The sequence below is a fragment of the Gallinula chloropus genome (genome assembly GCF_964237585.1).
Source record: "Gallinula chloropus genome assembly, chromosome: 29".
Classification (NCBI taxonomy): Eukaryota; Metazoa; Chordata; class Aves; order Gruiformes; family Rallidae; genus Gallinula; species Gallinula chloropus.
In genome coordinates, this window is record NC_140114.1 from 4,255,563 (window position 1) to 4,267,690 (window position 12,128).

The 12,128-nt window shown below is 51.3% G+C and overlaps 1 pseudogene across 1 annotated transcript; it reads left to right on the forward strand.

The window, feature by feature from the left end:
• Positions 1-1,780: 1,780 nt before the first annotated feature.
• Positions 1,781-2,539, forward strand: LOC311202168 (dnaJ homolog subfamily C member 9-like; annotated as a pseudogene). The gene has a single exon. The product of its transcript is annotated as a dnaJ homolog subfamily C member 9-like (transcript).
• The last annotated feature ends 9,589 nt before the right edge of the window (positions 2,540-12,128 follow it).

The window sequence follows — 12,128 nt, forward strand, 5'->3', positions numbered from 1 at the left end:
CTGCTCAGCAGTTACAGAATGCTAATGAGCACCTCCAGGTCCAATCCCAATCAGGCTCTATTATGACACATACCTACATGTCACGCTGACCATTGTGACTTACCACAGAAGCAGAGAATGATGGGAGTTGGAAGGGCCCTCTTCACAGCATCTAGTCCAACCCCCCTGCCAGAGCCACATCTCCTACAGCAGGCTGCCCAGGACAGCATCCAGGTGGACTTTGAGTAGTGCCAGAGATGGAGACTCCGCAACTTCTGGGCAGCCTGTCCCAGTGCTCTACCACCCTCACAGGAAAGATGTTCCTCCTGATGTTTAGGTGGAACTTCCTATATACAAGTTTATGCTCATTGGCAAGATTATTCCAGCCCCTTCTGCTCCAGCTAAACTCCCAAATGCCAAAAAGCTCCATCACTTGCTGCTTCAACAAAAGATCAGCCCAGTATTTACCACACAGCATCCTCTCCCACTGCTTCCCTCCTTGAACTGTGTATGGGATTTGCATGGCAAAGTTTTGGTAGGGGGGCAGGGGGGAGCTACACGGGGACTCACTCTTGAGCAGCCTGCTCCTCAAGGTCTGCACCCTTCAGAGACACATTACAAGATTTCCTTCAGGGGACAGCATTTCTCTACAAAACCAAAGGCAATTCCAGCTAAAACTTTTATATGACTGTTGAACTTTTGGCATTTCTGCAAGGAGAACCTATCACCCTGACTACACGAGGAAAGCTGTGATGACAACGAGGGGGCTCTTGTTCAGTTCACAAGCTAAAGCTTCTTTGGGAGTGCCCCAAGCTAAGCTGCGTTCTGAAAAGGGCAGAAAACTTGGTGACATATCTTCATGAGACAGGCCTTTTGACGAGGACGACTTCAATCACCTGTCTCTTTACTGGGACACCCCAGGAGCGCAGTGCCAGGGGAGCAGCCCGGCCCTGCTCCAAGCGAGCCCATTGCTCAGCCCAAGGCCTGGCTCCAGGGTGAGGGACCCCACAGGGCCACAAGTATCACCTAACAGTCCAAGCAAGTGCCTCTGCCTGGAATAGGACTCACTGGGGGATGCTGACCACTAGTCTGTCCTGGCTTATTTATGTAATGGTGGTTCTGAGTCCTGCTCCAAGTGGCAGCAACAGGAGAAGGGGCTGCAGTTCCTCACAGCCAGCACCATCCCTAAGACACCAGCCCAGCATAGATGACAAGTAGCTTCACTTGTGGGAACCAGGAAAGACCACGAGTCTGGGCCACGTACGGGAGAGTCTGGGGAGGTCTCAGCCAAGGGCTGGGCTGGTGGGCAGAAGGCACAGCTACTGGAGAGGCCATAGGCCTGGGGCCCATCTGTGTCTGCACATGATGTAACTGAGAAGACAGGTCATTCAGGGCCAGCTAGTGGCTTGACTGAGCATCTAAGGAGATGGAGAGGGCTATACAGAACACACGCACGCACACGTGCACACACATGGGATCAAAATGCCAACAACCAGAGCAGGGCTGTTGTGTGCCTCTGGGGAAAGCAGAGCAAACTACAGGCAAACCGGTGCCCAAGAACAAAAAATACAGACATGCATGTTGCACATACGCACCTCTGTGTGCATTTTCCCTCTAATGGTTTTTCACCCCCCTAGCCAGAGAGGCAACAAACATCAGGCCCTTTGTACTGTCAACGGGGTTCAGCCAGACCGAACATGCAGCACTTGGAAATGAGGACATTTTAACTAAGAGACTTTCTAACAGCAGCGGCTGTTGGTGCGCTCTTAGTGGGCGGGGGCGGTGCCGGCGCCGCAGTGGGATGGGGCTGCTGGAGCAGAGTGAGGCTGCCTTCAGCTCCTCGGACCTTTACCGCGTCCTCGGCGTCCGCCGGGAGGCCTCAGCCCAGGAGATCCACCGCGGTTCCCACCGCGCCTCGCTCCGCGTCCACCCTGATCGCGCTGAGCCTGATGCGAAGGAGGTGACGCGGCGGTTCCAGATCCTGGGTGAGGCGGACGCCGTCCTGAGCGACGCGGAGCAGCGCACGGTGTACGATGAGCAGGGCACGGGGGATTAGGAGGGCGAGGCCCTTCGCGGTGAGCGGGACTGGCAGGAGGACTGGCGGCTGCTCTTCAAGAAGGTCTCTCTGAAAGACACTGAAGACTTTGAAAAGAGCTATAAAAATTCTCAAGAAGAGCTGGCCGGTACTGAAGCCGTGTACGTGGATTTTGAGGGGGACATGGACAGGGTAATGGAGTCTGGGCTGTGCCTGGACTATACAGACAAACCCAGAATATGGAAAATCATAGAAAAGGCCAGCGATTCCGGAGAAGTCCCATCCCACCGAGGCTTTGTAGAAGAGTCAAAGCAGAAAAGGGTCTCAAGAAAATGCTGGGCAGAAAAAGAATCGAGAGAGGCAGAAAAGATCAAGAACGAAGCGGGCCTCAGTGGAGAAGATGATGTGAAAGCGCTGATTCAAAGCAGAAATCAACATTGAAAAATGGAAACGGAGGACCTGTTGGCACAACTGGAGGCAAAATACAGCAACAATGCTAAAAAAGGAGGAAAGAAGAAAAAATAATTAATTTTTTTGGGAGCTGGCTGTGTTGTGTGCTGTCTCCTCCACTTGTCAGTAACAGAGTTCCATTAAGTATCTCCTTCCCTTGTTATTCCTCAAATTCTTCCCTGAAATTCTGCTTTCACTGCCGTGCCTGGGAAACCAGTGCTTATCCTGATTTCCTCAGGCAACTAATGCCTTGTGCTCTCTATCCACAGTACCTCGTGTGATCCCATGGTGCAAAAAGCCCCGTGACATTTGCAGTGTTTCCTGATGTTCATTATCAGTTATTTAACATTATTTGAATTGCTTGTTGTATGCTATATACCAAAATATTGTCAATTCCCCATTGTTTTTCAGTCTTTATCTATTCTTTCTTGTAGTGTTTTTGTTGGCTGCTGATGTTCTCTTTTTGTATTCATGTTGGGGAAAAAAGTGTCTCTTGAGAAATGGGAAGTTTATGCTGTGACCTTCTGTCTCTGCAATTTGTAATGGCATTAAAAGGATGCTGTTAATACAGCAAATGTTTCATTGCCACCTCTGTTGCATTCATTCAGATGCAGCTTGTCTGTTGTGAAAATCAGAGTTTCATTTAATTGTGGATTTGACCTTTGGAGTTGGAGAAGGTACTTTGCATCTGCTAACAGTCCTTTTATTTTGATGCAATTTTGCTTTATCCACTGTTGCCTGTTTTTTCACTCTTACTCCAAAGGATACAGTTTTAGTAGATAAATGCTAAATTCAGGAATGGATTATCATTTAAGCCCACTCCCACATTTTGAGGATTTGTGCATACTATTGCTGTTAAACACAGGGGGGAAAAAGTGTTGCAGCAAGGAGGGATGCAAGCGAGCTGGGGTTTTGCTGTGATCTTATTTGAGATTTGCAGGCACTCTTTGTTTCCAAAGAATCGTGCTTCCACTTCCATGTCCTTCCCCCTCTTTGCAAAAATAAGGTGTTACATTCTTCTGCTAAAAGCATGAAGAAGACTTCCATCTTCTTTCTTTTCAGCCCTTCAAGTACCTGAGAGGAACATACGAACAGAAGGGGAATCAATTTTTTAAAAGGGTAGACATTGGCAAGACAAGGGGGAATAGATTAAAACATAAGGAAGGAAGGTTTAGATTAGATATTAGAGGGAAGTTTTTTTACAGAGAGAGTAGTGAGGTGCTGGAACAGGCTGACAAGAGGTGGTGGATTGATCAGCTCCCGTGGCAGTAAGGACAGCTACGGCTGACCATGGCCACACACTACACCTACGCACTGCTCTATCCCTGCCGTGTTCAGTTCTGACTTGCAGCTGCCACTGCTCAGCCAAACCCACCCCCTTTCAGACCTGTCAAGTGCTTTGATGTCAGACAGCATATCCTTGGGAACCAAATCCTTCAGCCTTTCTGCAGAAAGGAGGATATTTGCATCATTCACCGCCACACCAAACACCTGGTCTGGTTTCACAGTCCCCAGCTTAAAGCCCTCTCTGTCCCCATCAAATTGCCCAACACGACTGCACAGCTCCGACCAGAAAGACACTGGAAAGATGTCCCTGACAGACACAGAGAACAGTCACTCTGCTCAACGTAAGCAAGGACACAGCACGGAAAAGCAAACTGTTAGTTCTCATCCAGGCTTTTCCCTCATCTGATGTTTTAACAGCAGTCCAAGCCCAGACACATTCTGCAGCACAGCTGAGTCACTTGGGGCCACACCAGTATGACCACACGAGACCCAGCAGTCGCAGCAGAGCAGAGATGCTGGAGGAAAAACACCAGGTACTGACACACTTGTAAGAAAATTGAAAAAAACCTCAAGACAGACCCCCTGAAATAGAGAGAGTGAGAGAGAGAGAGTGTGTGTGTGTGTCTGTGTGTGTCTGTGTGTCTGTGTGTGTCTGTGTGTCTGTGTGTGTGTGTGTATGTGTGTGTGTGTGTCTGTGTGTCTGTGTCTGTGTGTGTGTGTGTGTCTGTGTGTGTCTGTGTGTGTCTGTGTGTGTGTGTGTCTGTGTGTGTCTGTGTGTCTGTGTGTCTGTGTGTGTCTGTGTGTGTGTGTCTGTGTGTGTCTGTGTCTGTGTGTGTGTCTGTGTGTGTGTGTCTGTGTGTGTGTGTGTGTCTGTGTGTGTGTGTGTCTGTGTGTGTCTGTGTGTCTGTGTGTCTGTGTGTGTCTGTGTGTGTGTGTCTGTGTGTGTCTGTGTGTGTCTGTGTGTGTCTGTGTGTGTGTCTGTGTATGTGTGTGTCTGTGTGTGTCTGTGTCTGTGTGTCTGTGTGTGTGTGTGTCTGTGTGTGTGTCTGTGTGTCTGTGTGTGTGTGTGTGTCTGTGTGTGTGTCTGTGTATGTGTGTGTCTGTGTGTGTCTGTGTCTGTGTGTGTGTCTGTGTGTGTGTGTCTGTGTGTGTGTCTGTGTGTCTGTGTGTCTGTGTCTGTGTGTGTGTGTGTGTCTGTGTGTGTGTGTGTCTGTGTGTGTCTGTGTTTGTGTGTCTGTGTGTGTGTGTGTCTGTGTGTCTGTGTGTGTGTGTCTCTGTGTCTGTGTGTCTGTCTGTGTGTGTCTGTGTGTGTCTGTGTGTGTCTGTGTGTCTGTGTCTGTGTGTCTGTGTGTGTGTCTGTGTGTGTGTCTGTGTGTGTGTCTATGTGTGTGTCTATGTGTGTGTGTGTGTGTGTGTGTGTCTGTTTGTGTGTGTGTGTCTGTGTCTCTGTGATTGTGTGTGTGTCTGTGTGTCTGTGTCTGTGTGTGTGTATGCGCAAAGACTCAGTGACATAAAGGGGTCAGCCCTTCCTAGAGTCCTTTCAGCTAGAAATGGCCTTATCCCCACTCAGCTCCTTGGGGGCATAAAACCACCTTGCCAGGCAGCGGTTACATCCTGCTGCATCAGCTGTCAAGTATTCCTGCTGAACGAGACAGCCAGCAGACTGGGGTACAAAAGACAACGCTCCATGGAAAGACAGCTTCACAGACAGATGCACAGGACAGCTGGATGGACCACGACCTTGCCCAGACACGTGGCTCTCTTGGAGGAAGAACCCCGCCGAGAGGCACCTTCATGGCTGGCAACAGAAAGGGGGTCAGCTCATGTGTACCTCGGCTTTGTTCTTTCCTTCCAAGCAAGAACCAAAAAGCCACAGAGCAGGAGAAATGACCCTGGCTCTGGAAGCGCACGGACATTCCCAGCTACACTGAGTCCTCTGGCAATTCCCAGCTACACTGAGTCCTCTGGCAATTGCCCTCTGCCAGAAGCCCTCTGCCAGAAGCCCTCTCACCCCTCCCGGACCCGGCTCTGGCTCACCTGGCACTCAGTCTCCATGGACCACAAGTGCACCAGACCTGCTGACTGCCCAGAAAGGAGTCACACTGTGCCACAAGGGACACTGCCCAGCCTGCACCAGACATATTAGACTCTGGGGGGGAGGCCTTTGTTCATGCAGCTCCTCAAGTGTCATGGTACCTTTGTGTCAATGTTTTCTGCCTCCAGGCTGTGAACAACTTCAGCAACAAAACCAGCTACACCAAAAGGCTACAGAAAAATTCAGAAGCATCTGCAGCAGCTTGTTTTAGTCACCCTAAAAGAATTCTAGTTTTTTGCTTGTAGCTTAGAAGATGATTTTGATCTTAAAGGAGTTACAGCAGCTCTGAGAGTATAAAGCCCCTTCAGGCCATTAGCAATAGGTAACTAGGACGGTGCGTGCCTTGATCTCTGGGGGAAGCTTTATGGGCTCTGTATTAAAACAGTGGGTACTGGCTATGGACCTGGACTCAAAAAATTATGATAATCACTTTCAGGAAAGAACATAAATACGCTGAGCATTACCCTCCCCTCTTTATATTCAAAGGAATCAATAAAGTTAACCAATGATTTCTGTAGAATAAGGATATATATGAGACAACTGAAAGCCAATCTGTACTTCAAGAAACAAAGCCTGAGCCACACAGTAAACCCCTACACTGCTGTCAATTTGGTCCCATTATCTACCCCCCAAATGACCTTCATCACCCTGAGGAGGAAGTTGTGAACCCATATATACAGCCAGCTCACTAGTAGCCACCCGCTGACCAAGGAAGGAACAAGGATCAGACGGTGCTGGGAACTAAGGAGCATGTTCTCCAGGTCTCCAATCACAGCACCTTGGGAAAAGGGCTGTGATCGTGGTTTGGAGTTTTCCCTTCAGCCAACTCTTGGATTAAACCCCATGGTACAATTCTCTGGGAACAGGTGACATGGCACAAAGACACAGGCGGAGACTTCACCAAGACTACTGACCGGACACCAGGTAAGGGTCTTCCTACAGCGACTGTCCTCTTCACAGCAGGAACTCATCCTCCCACTATCGATGGCTCCTCTCAGGTTCTCAGACAGCCTGAGGCAGAGAGCAGACAACCAGCAGCAGCTGAAGGCCAAGCACTGAAAAGGAATAAATGACACCCAGAATGTCAGGTTTCACAGCACTGAATCACCTCAACAGCAACCTGCTCCTAGGACAAAAGGAAAACACTTGGCAAGAAGGGAGATGTGAAGACTGGAAAGGAAATATATTCTAAACACATCTGGTATTTGTTCTTCCCTGATCGAATACAGTACCTGAGCTCGCTGACAGGGAGCTGTTTGGGTATCAGAGATGTGAACTGAGGCATCGTTCATTTTATAGCAAAGTTCATTAGTGCCTGTTGTAGTTTTGTGTGGCTGGGTTCAGGTGGAGCAGGGGGACTGCAGGGGGAGCTGCTGCAAGAAGCAGCCAGAAGCTCTCTGCAGGCTCCACAGAGTAAACACCACCCAGCTCAAGGCTGGAGTCAATGCTGACAGAGCCTGAGCCCATCAGTGATGGTCAGGGTTCCTCTGGGAATCACACTTAGGAGGGAAAAGCCCACAAGCAGCTGCTTTGTACCCCTAGAAAAAGGGAGTGAGAAGATGTAAGAAACTGTGCAGGCACCAAAGCCAGTGAGGGGGGTGGAAGGAGGCACCCCAGGTGCTGGAGAGAATGATGCCCCTGCAGCCCCTGCAGAAACCCCTGGTGGAGTGGGTGTCCCCCCACAGCCCAGGGAAAAGGCCCAGACCCCACCTGCAGCCCGTGGAGAGGCCCCACGCTGGAGCAGGGGCAGAGAGATAGGAGCTGCTGTGACCTGCATTGGATCCAGCCCCTGCCAGCACCTGCAGCCCACAGAGAGACACAGAGACACAGAGATGAGTGACGGACAGAGAGATCCAAGCTGGAGCAGGTTTGCTGAGCAAAGGGGGTTGTGACGCTGTGGAGGACAGGATGGAGTAGTCAGGGGCTGATAAATATTCTGGGATTTTATGACTGCACCCATAGCAGTGACCCATGCTGGGGCAGCTGGGGAAGAGCTGAAGGCCCGTGGGGAAAGACTCACATTGGAGAGGTTTGGTAACTCCAAACAAAAATAGAGAAAAGAGATGGAGGAAGGGACAGGGAAAAGGGAAATGGGGAAAAAAATCCCAAACAGAAAAAAACCACACCCCAAGGAAAAACAAGGAGAAAGGGGCGGGTAGGGAGAAGAAAAAGAGAAGAATGAAGAGCCAAAGGAAGGGTCTGGAGGCAGGTAAGTAAAAAGAACGCAACTAAAGAGAAATAGAAAGAACAAGAAGAGGTGGGTGGGTGGAGGGTGTAAAGAGAAAAAGACAAAAGGAACGATCAGGAGAGAAGGTGGATGTGGGGGGTCTGTTGCTTATAGGGGGGGTCAAAGGGCTTTGTGGGGGCCCCTCGAGCAGCTCTGGGTGGCCAGGCCTCTTTGGTTGGACAGTGAGGAGAAGCTCTGTGTCGGGGAGCCTTGGGAGCCCCTCAAGCAGTCTGCCTGAGACTCCTGGAGAGACCCCAGAGCACCCAGAACACACCAGCCAGCTGCTCGAGCGGCTCCAGAAAAGCTGCATGGCTGCTGGGAGCCCCACAGGGCTTTTTGGAGCCCCCCGAGAAGCTCCTCACTGCTGGGGAATTCTGATGCCCCTCGAGCAGTCTGCCCCAGGACCTGGAGAGACCCCAGAGTTCCCCAACAGCTCCGGTGATCAGCTCAAGGGGCTCCCAAAAAGCCACAGGGATGGGATTTTTGGGATCCTGGTGAGGGACACTGGTACATCGTGACATTTCTGAGCCATCTGAGCAGTCCCTGCACTTTTTAAAGGCTGCAGTGACAAGGGCTTTGGTCTGATCTTCAGGCACCTCGCCTGTTTGCCAGGACCCTTCTTTCCACTCACAGCCCCCAAGAGCTGCTGGGGGGGGGCTGAGGGCACCCCCAAGCCCCTTCCCTGCTCAGGAGGGGTTGGGTGGCAGATGGGGTGGGGCAGAGCACAGGCAGCCCCTACGTCACTTCCTGGAGACTCCAGAGAGTCCTTAGCAACCAACGGATGCTATGGACCATGGCACTGCCACAAGGGCAGCCCAAGTACCCGGCCCACGGGCCCCCAGACCCCTGCAGACTTCTGTCCTTCCCCACAGCGTCTACCCCCAGGGAAGGACCCAGCCCGAGCCTTCAGCCCAGGGACACTGCGCTCCTGGGGGCTGAAGCAGAGCTGCCCACCGCCCAGCGCTCCTGTCTCTCTCTCAGGCTCAGCCAACCTGTGCCCATCGCCTGCCCAGCAGCAGCAGCCCTTCCCTGCAGCCCAGGCACCCTTAGTGGGGGGCACCCCAGGGCCCCCAGCCACCACCAGCAGCTATGGCACCCCGCTCTGCTCTGGCCCCCAGGCACCTTCCGCATCGCCCACCCCGGGCGCTGCCAGAATCCCCCTCACCCCTGTCCCCAGGGCGCTTTTGGCACAGGGCTTCAGCAAGCCCGGGCAGCGTGCCGGCTCTCGCCTGGCTGACGCCTGCCCAGGGAATCCACAGCATTTCCCAGCTCCTTGTGCCCAGCTCTCCCGGGTCACCTCACACAAACAAGGCTCCTCCCTGCTTTTCAAGCCCGTCCTGCTGTCGCAGCAGCTCAGTGGGTACCCAGAGCCCAGACACAAATTCCCAGCGTGCTCAGGAAAGAGCTGGGGGCCTTTGGCCATCGGGACCCGCTTGCTGGTGGTCCTTGCGAGTCTCCCCAGCCAGTCACCGCTCCCTCTCCCTCACACAGGTCTGGAGAAGGCTCCAGGCAGCTGCTTCTTCCATCCCACGGGGGAGTGGACAAGCACAAACCTGCCTCCATAGGAAGCTCCACCTTTGCCCACGGCACCACCCAAGTTCTGTCATCACCGGAAAGGTACCAGGGGAAAACCAAAGAGAGAACAGAAACAGCAGGAAACAGGGGGGGTTGGGCAGGGGAAAAATGAACATGAAACAGCAATTCAAAAGAAAAAGAAAAGAGCAGGAAGAATCAGGCAAAGAAATATGAAAACAAATCCAAAACCAAACAAGACACGAAAAGTAGGAGGGGTCGGGCAGGGCAGGAAGTGAAAAATGAACCACACAAAACCAGAAATGAGAAGGAAACTCCTGGAAAGGGGGTTGGATGGGGAAGTGAAACAATAGGAATAAACAGAAGGAAGGAAGTAAAAAGTAAAAGGCAAAAGAAAGCGGGTGGGTGGAAAGCAAGAGTAAGAAGTGCAGGTGTGGGCAGGGAGCTGCCAGCAGAAAATAAAGGAGATGAAGAGGAGGTAAAAAGGAAAAATCATTGGAGGTGGAAGCGGTGGGAGGGAAACCCAAAGAAACAGCAGATGGAAACAGCAGGCTGGAAGACAAATAGAAGGGTTTAAAGAAGCACAGGGCAGGAAGCAATAAAAGAGGCAGGTGGAAGGGGCAAGCTGGAATCTAAAAACCAGCAGAATTAAAGAAAACAACTGAAAAGTTGAAAAACTAAACCTGAGGAGACAGCAGAAGGCATCAATGACATGCGGGTGGCGTGTACCACTGAGGCCGAATATGTGGTGCTGTCTAATTGCCTGATACTTCATAGTTTTATATATATATTTATATTATTATTTAAATGCATATATAGACATCTTTTTATATTTATGTTATTGTCAGGTAGGCACAGTATAGGCAGCAGGGCCTGTATTGCCCTGGACAGTGTGCACTGTCCTGTCTGCACTGTGCTGTGTCACACGCTGTTCATTTCTCCATCCTATTGCTCAGTGTATTTTGTGTTGCTCCCCAGGGGACTTTCTGTTGTAGTTTCCATCATTCTGTTGCCTGTATTTTTTAGTGCTCTGTAGAGTCTCTTGTGGGCACTGTCTGGTGTGATGTGTCTGACACGGTTGGTACCGCAGTGGGGGTGTTTTGTTGTTTCCTTTCAATGTTGGGGAGAAAAAAATCCCAAACCAAACCAGTCCTAAAAGCCCAAGGAAAGACAAGGAGAAAGGGGCAGGTAGGGATGGAAAAAGAAATAACCCAAGAAAAAGAGATGAAGGAAGAGCCAGAGGAAAGGGGCTGGAAGGGGGTTGGCAGAAGGAAGAAAAAATCAGAAGAAAGAGAAACAGAAAGAGCAAGAGGAAGAGGTGGGTGGGTGGAGGGTGTAAAGAGAAAAAGACAAAAGGAACCATCAGTAGAAAAGGTGGATGTGGGGGGTCGGTTGCTTATGGGTGGGTCAAAGGGCTTTGTGGGGGCCCCTCGAGCAGCTCTGGGTGGCCAGGCCTCTTTGGTTGCACAGCAAGAAGCTCTGTGTCGGGGAGCCTTGGGAGCCCCTCAAGCAGTCTGCCTGAGACTCCTGGAGAGACCCCAGAGATCCCCAACTGCTCCGGCCATCTGCTCAAGGGGCTCCCAAAAAGCCACAGGGATCAGTGGCTTCCTAGAAGCGTCTCTCTTCCAGGAACTAAAGCTGGAGGAAGGCGCGGGTTGGGGGGAAGCACAAAAAACAAAACACCCCAGTAAATAAAGAGCAGGAAGAAGCGGCAGGTGGGAGGGCAGCAGGGAAACACCTAAAACTCACACTCAGCAGAGGAGCAGAGGCCAGAGCAGGTGGGGGGGTACGGGGGGAAGAAGGGAATGGAAAGGACAGGAGTAAAAGGTGAGTAAGAGAGAAGGGAAGAAAGGAAAGAGGACAGGAGAGAGTGGAGGGAAGAAGTTAAATAAAACAAAACCAAAAGAGAGAACAGGAAAGAGATGGAGGGACAGGAAGGGAGAGAGCAAAAGGCAAACAAGGGCCAAGGGCAGAACAGGAGAAAGGGGCTGGGCGAGGGGTCGGGAAGCACAAACAAAGGGAAGTGCAAAAGGCATGGGGGGAATCGAATAAAAAGCAAAACAAGAGAAAGGAAAGAGCAAGTGGAGGGGGCAGGAAAGAGGGAAGAAAAAACCCCAAAAATCCACAAAACAAACACAAAGATGGTGAGGAAAATTGGTCTTGAGCAGCGCACACATATGGAGGAGCGAAGCCCTGAGTGCCCAGCGCTGCAGGGAAGAATCCCTCTTCACAGGCACCAAGGCCACTGAGCTTTGATTCCGGCTTTTCACAGCAGCACAGGAAAAAGGAGGGGGCTGAGAGAACCCAGAGGTCCCCAAGAGCTCTGGCCATCTGCTCAAGAGGCTCCCCAAAAAGCCACAGGGATGGGATTTTTGGGATCCTGGTGAGGGACACCGGTACATCGTGACATTATTGACCATCTGAGCAGTCCCTGCACTTTTTAAAGGCTGCAGTGACAAGGGCTTTGGTCTGATCTTCAGGCACCTCGCCTGTTTGCCAGGACCCTTCTTTCCACTCACAGC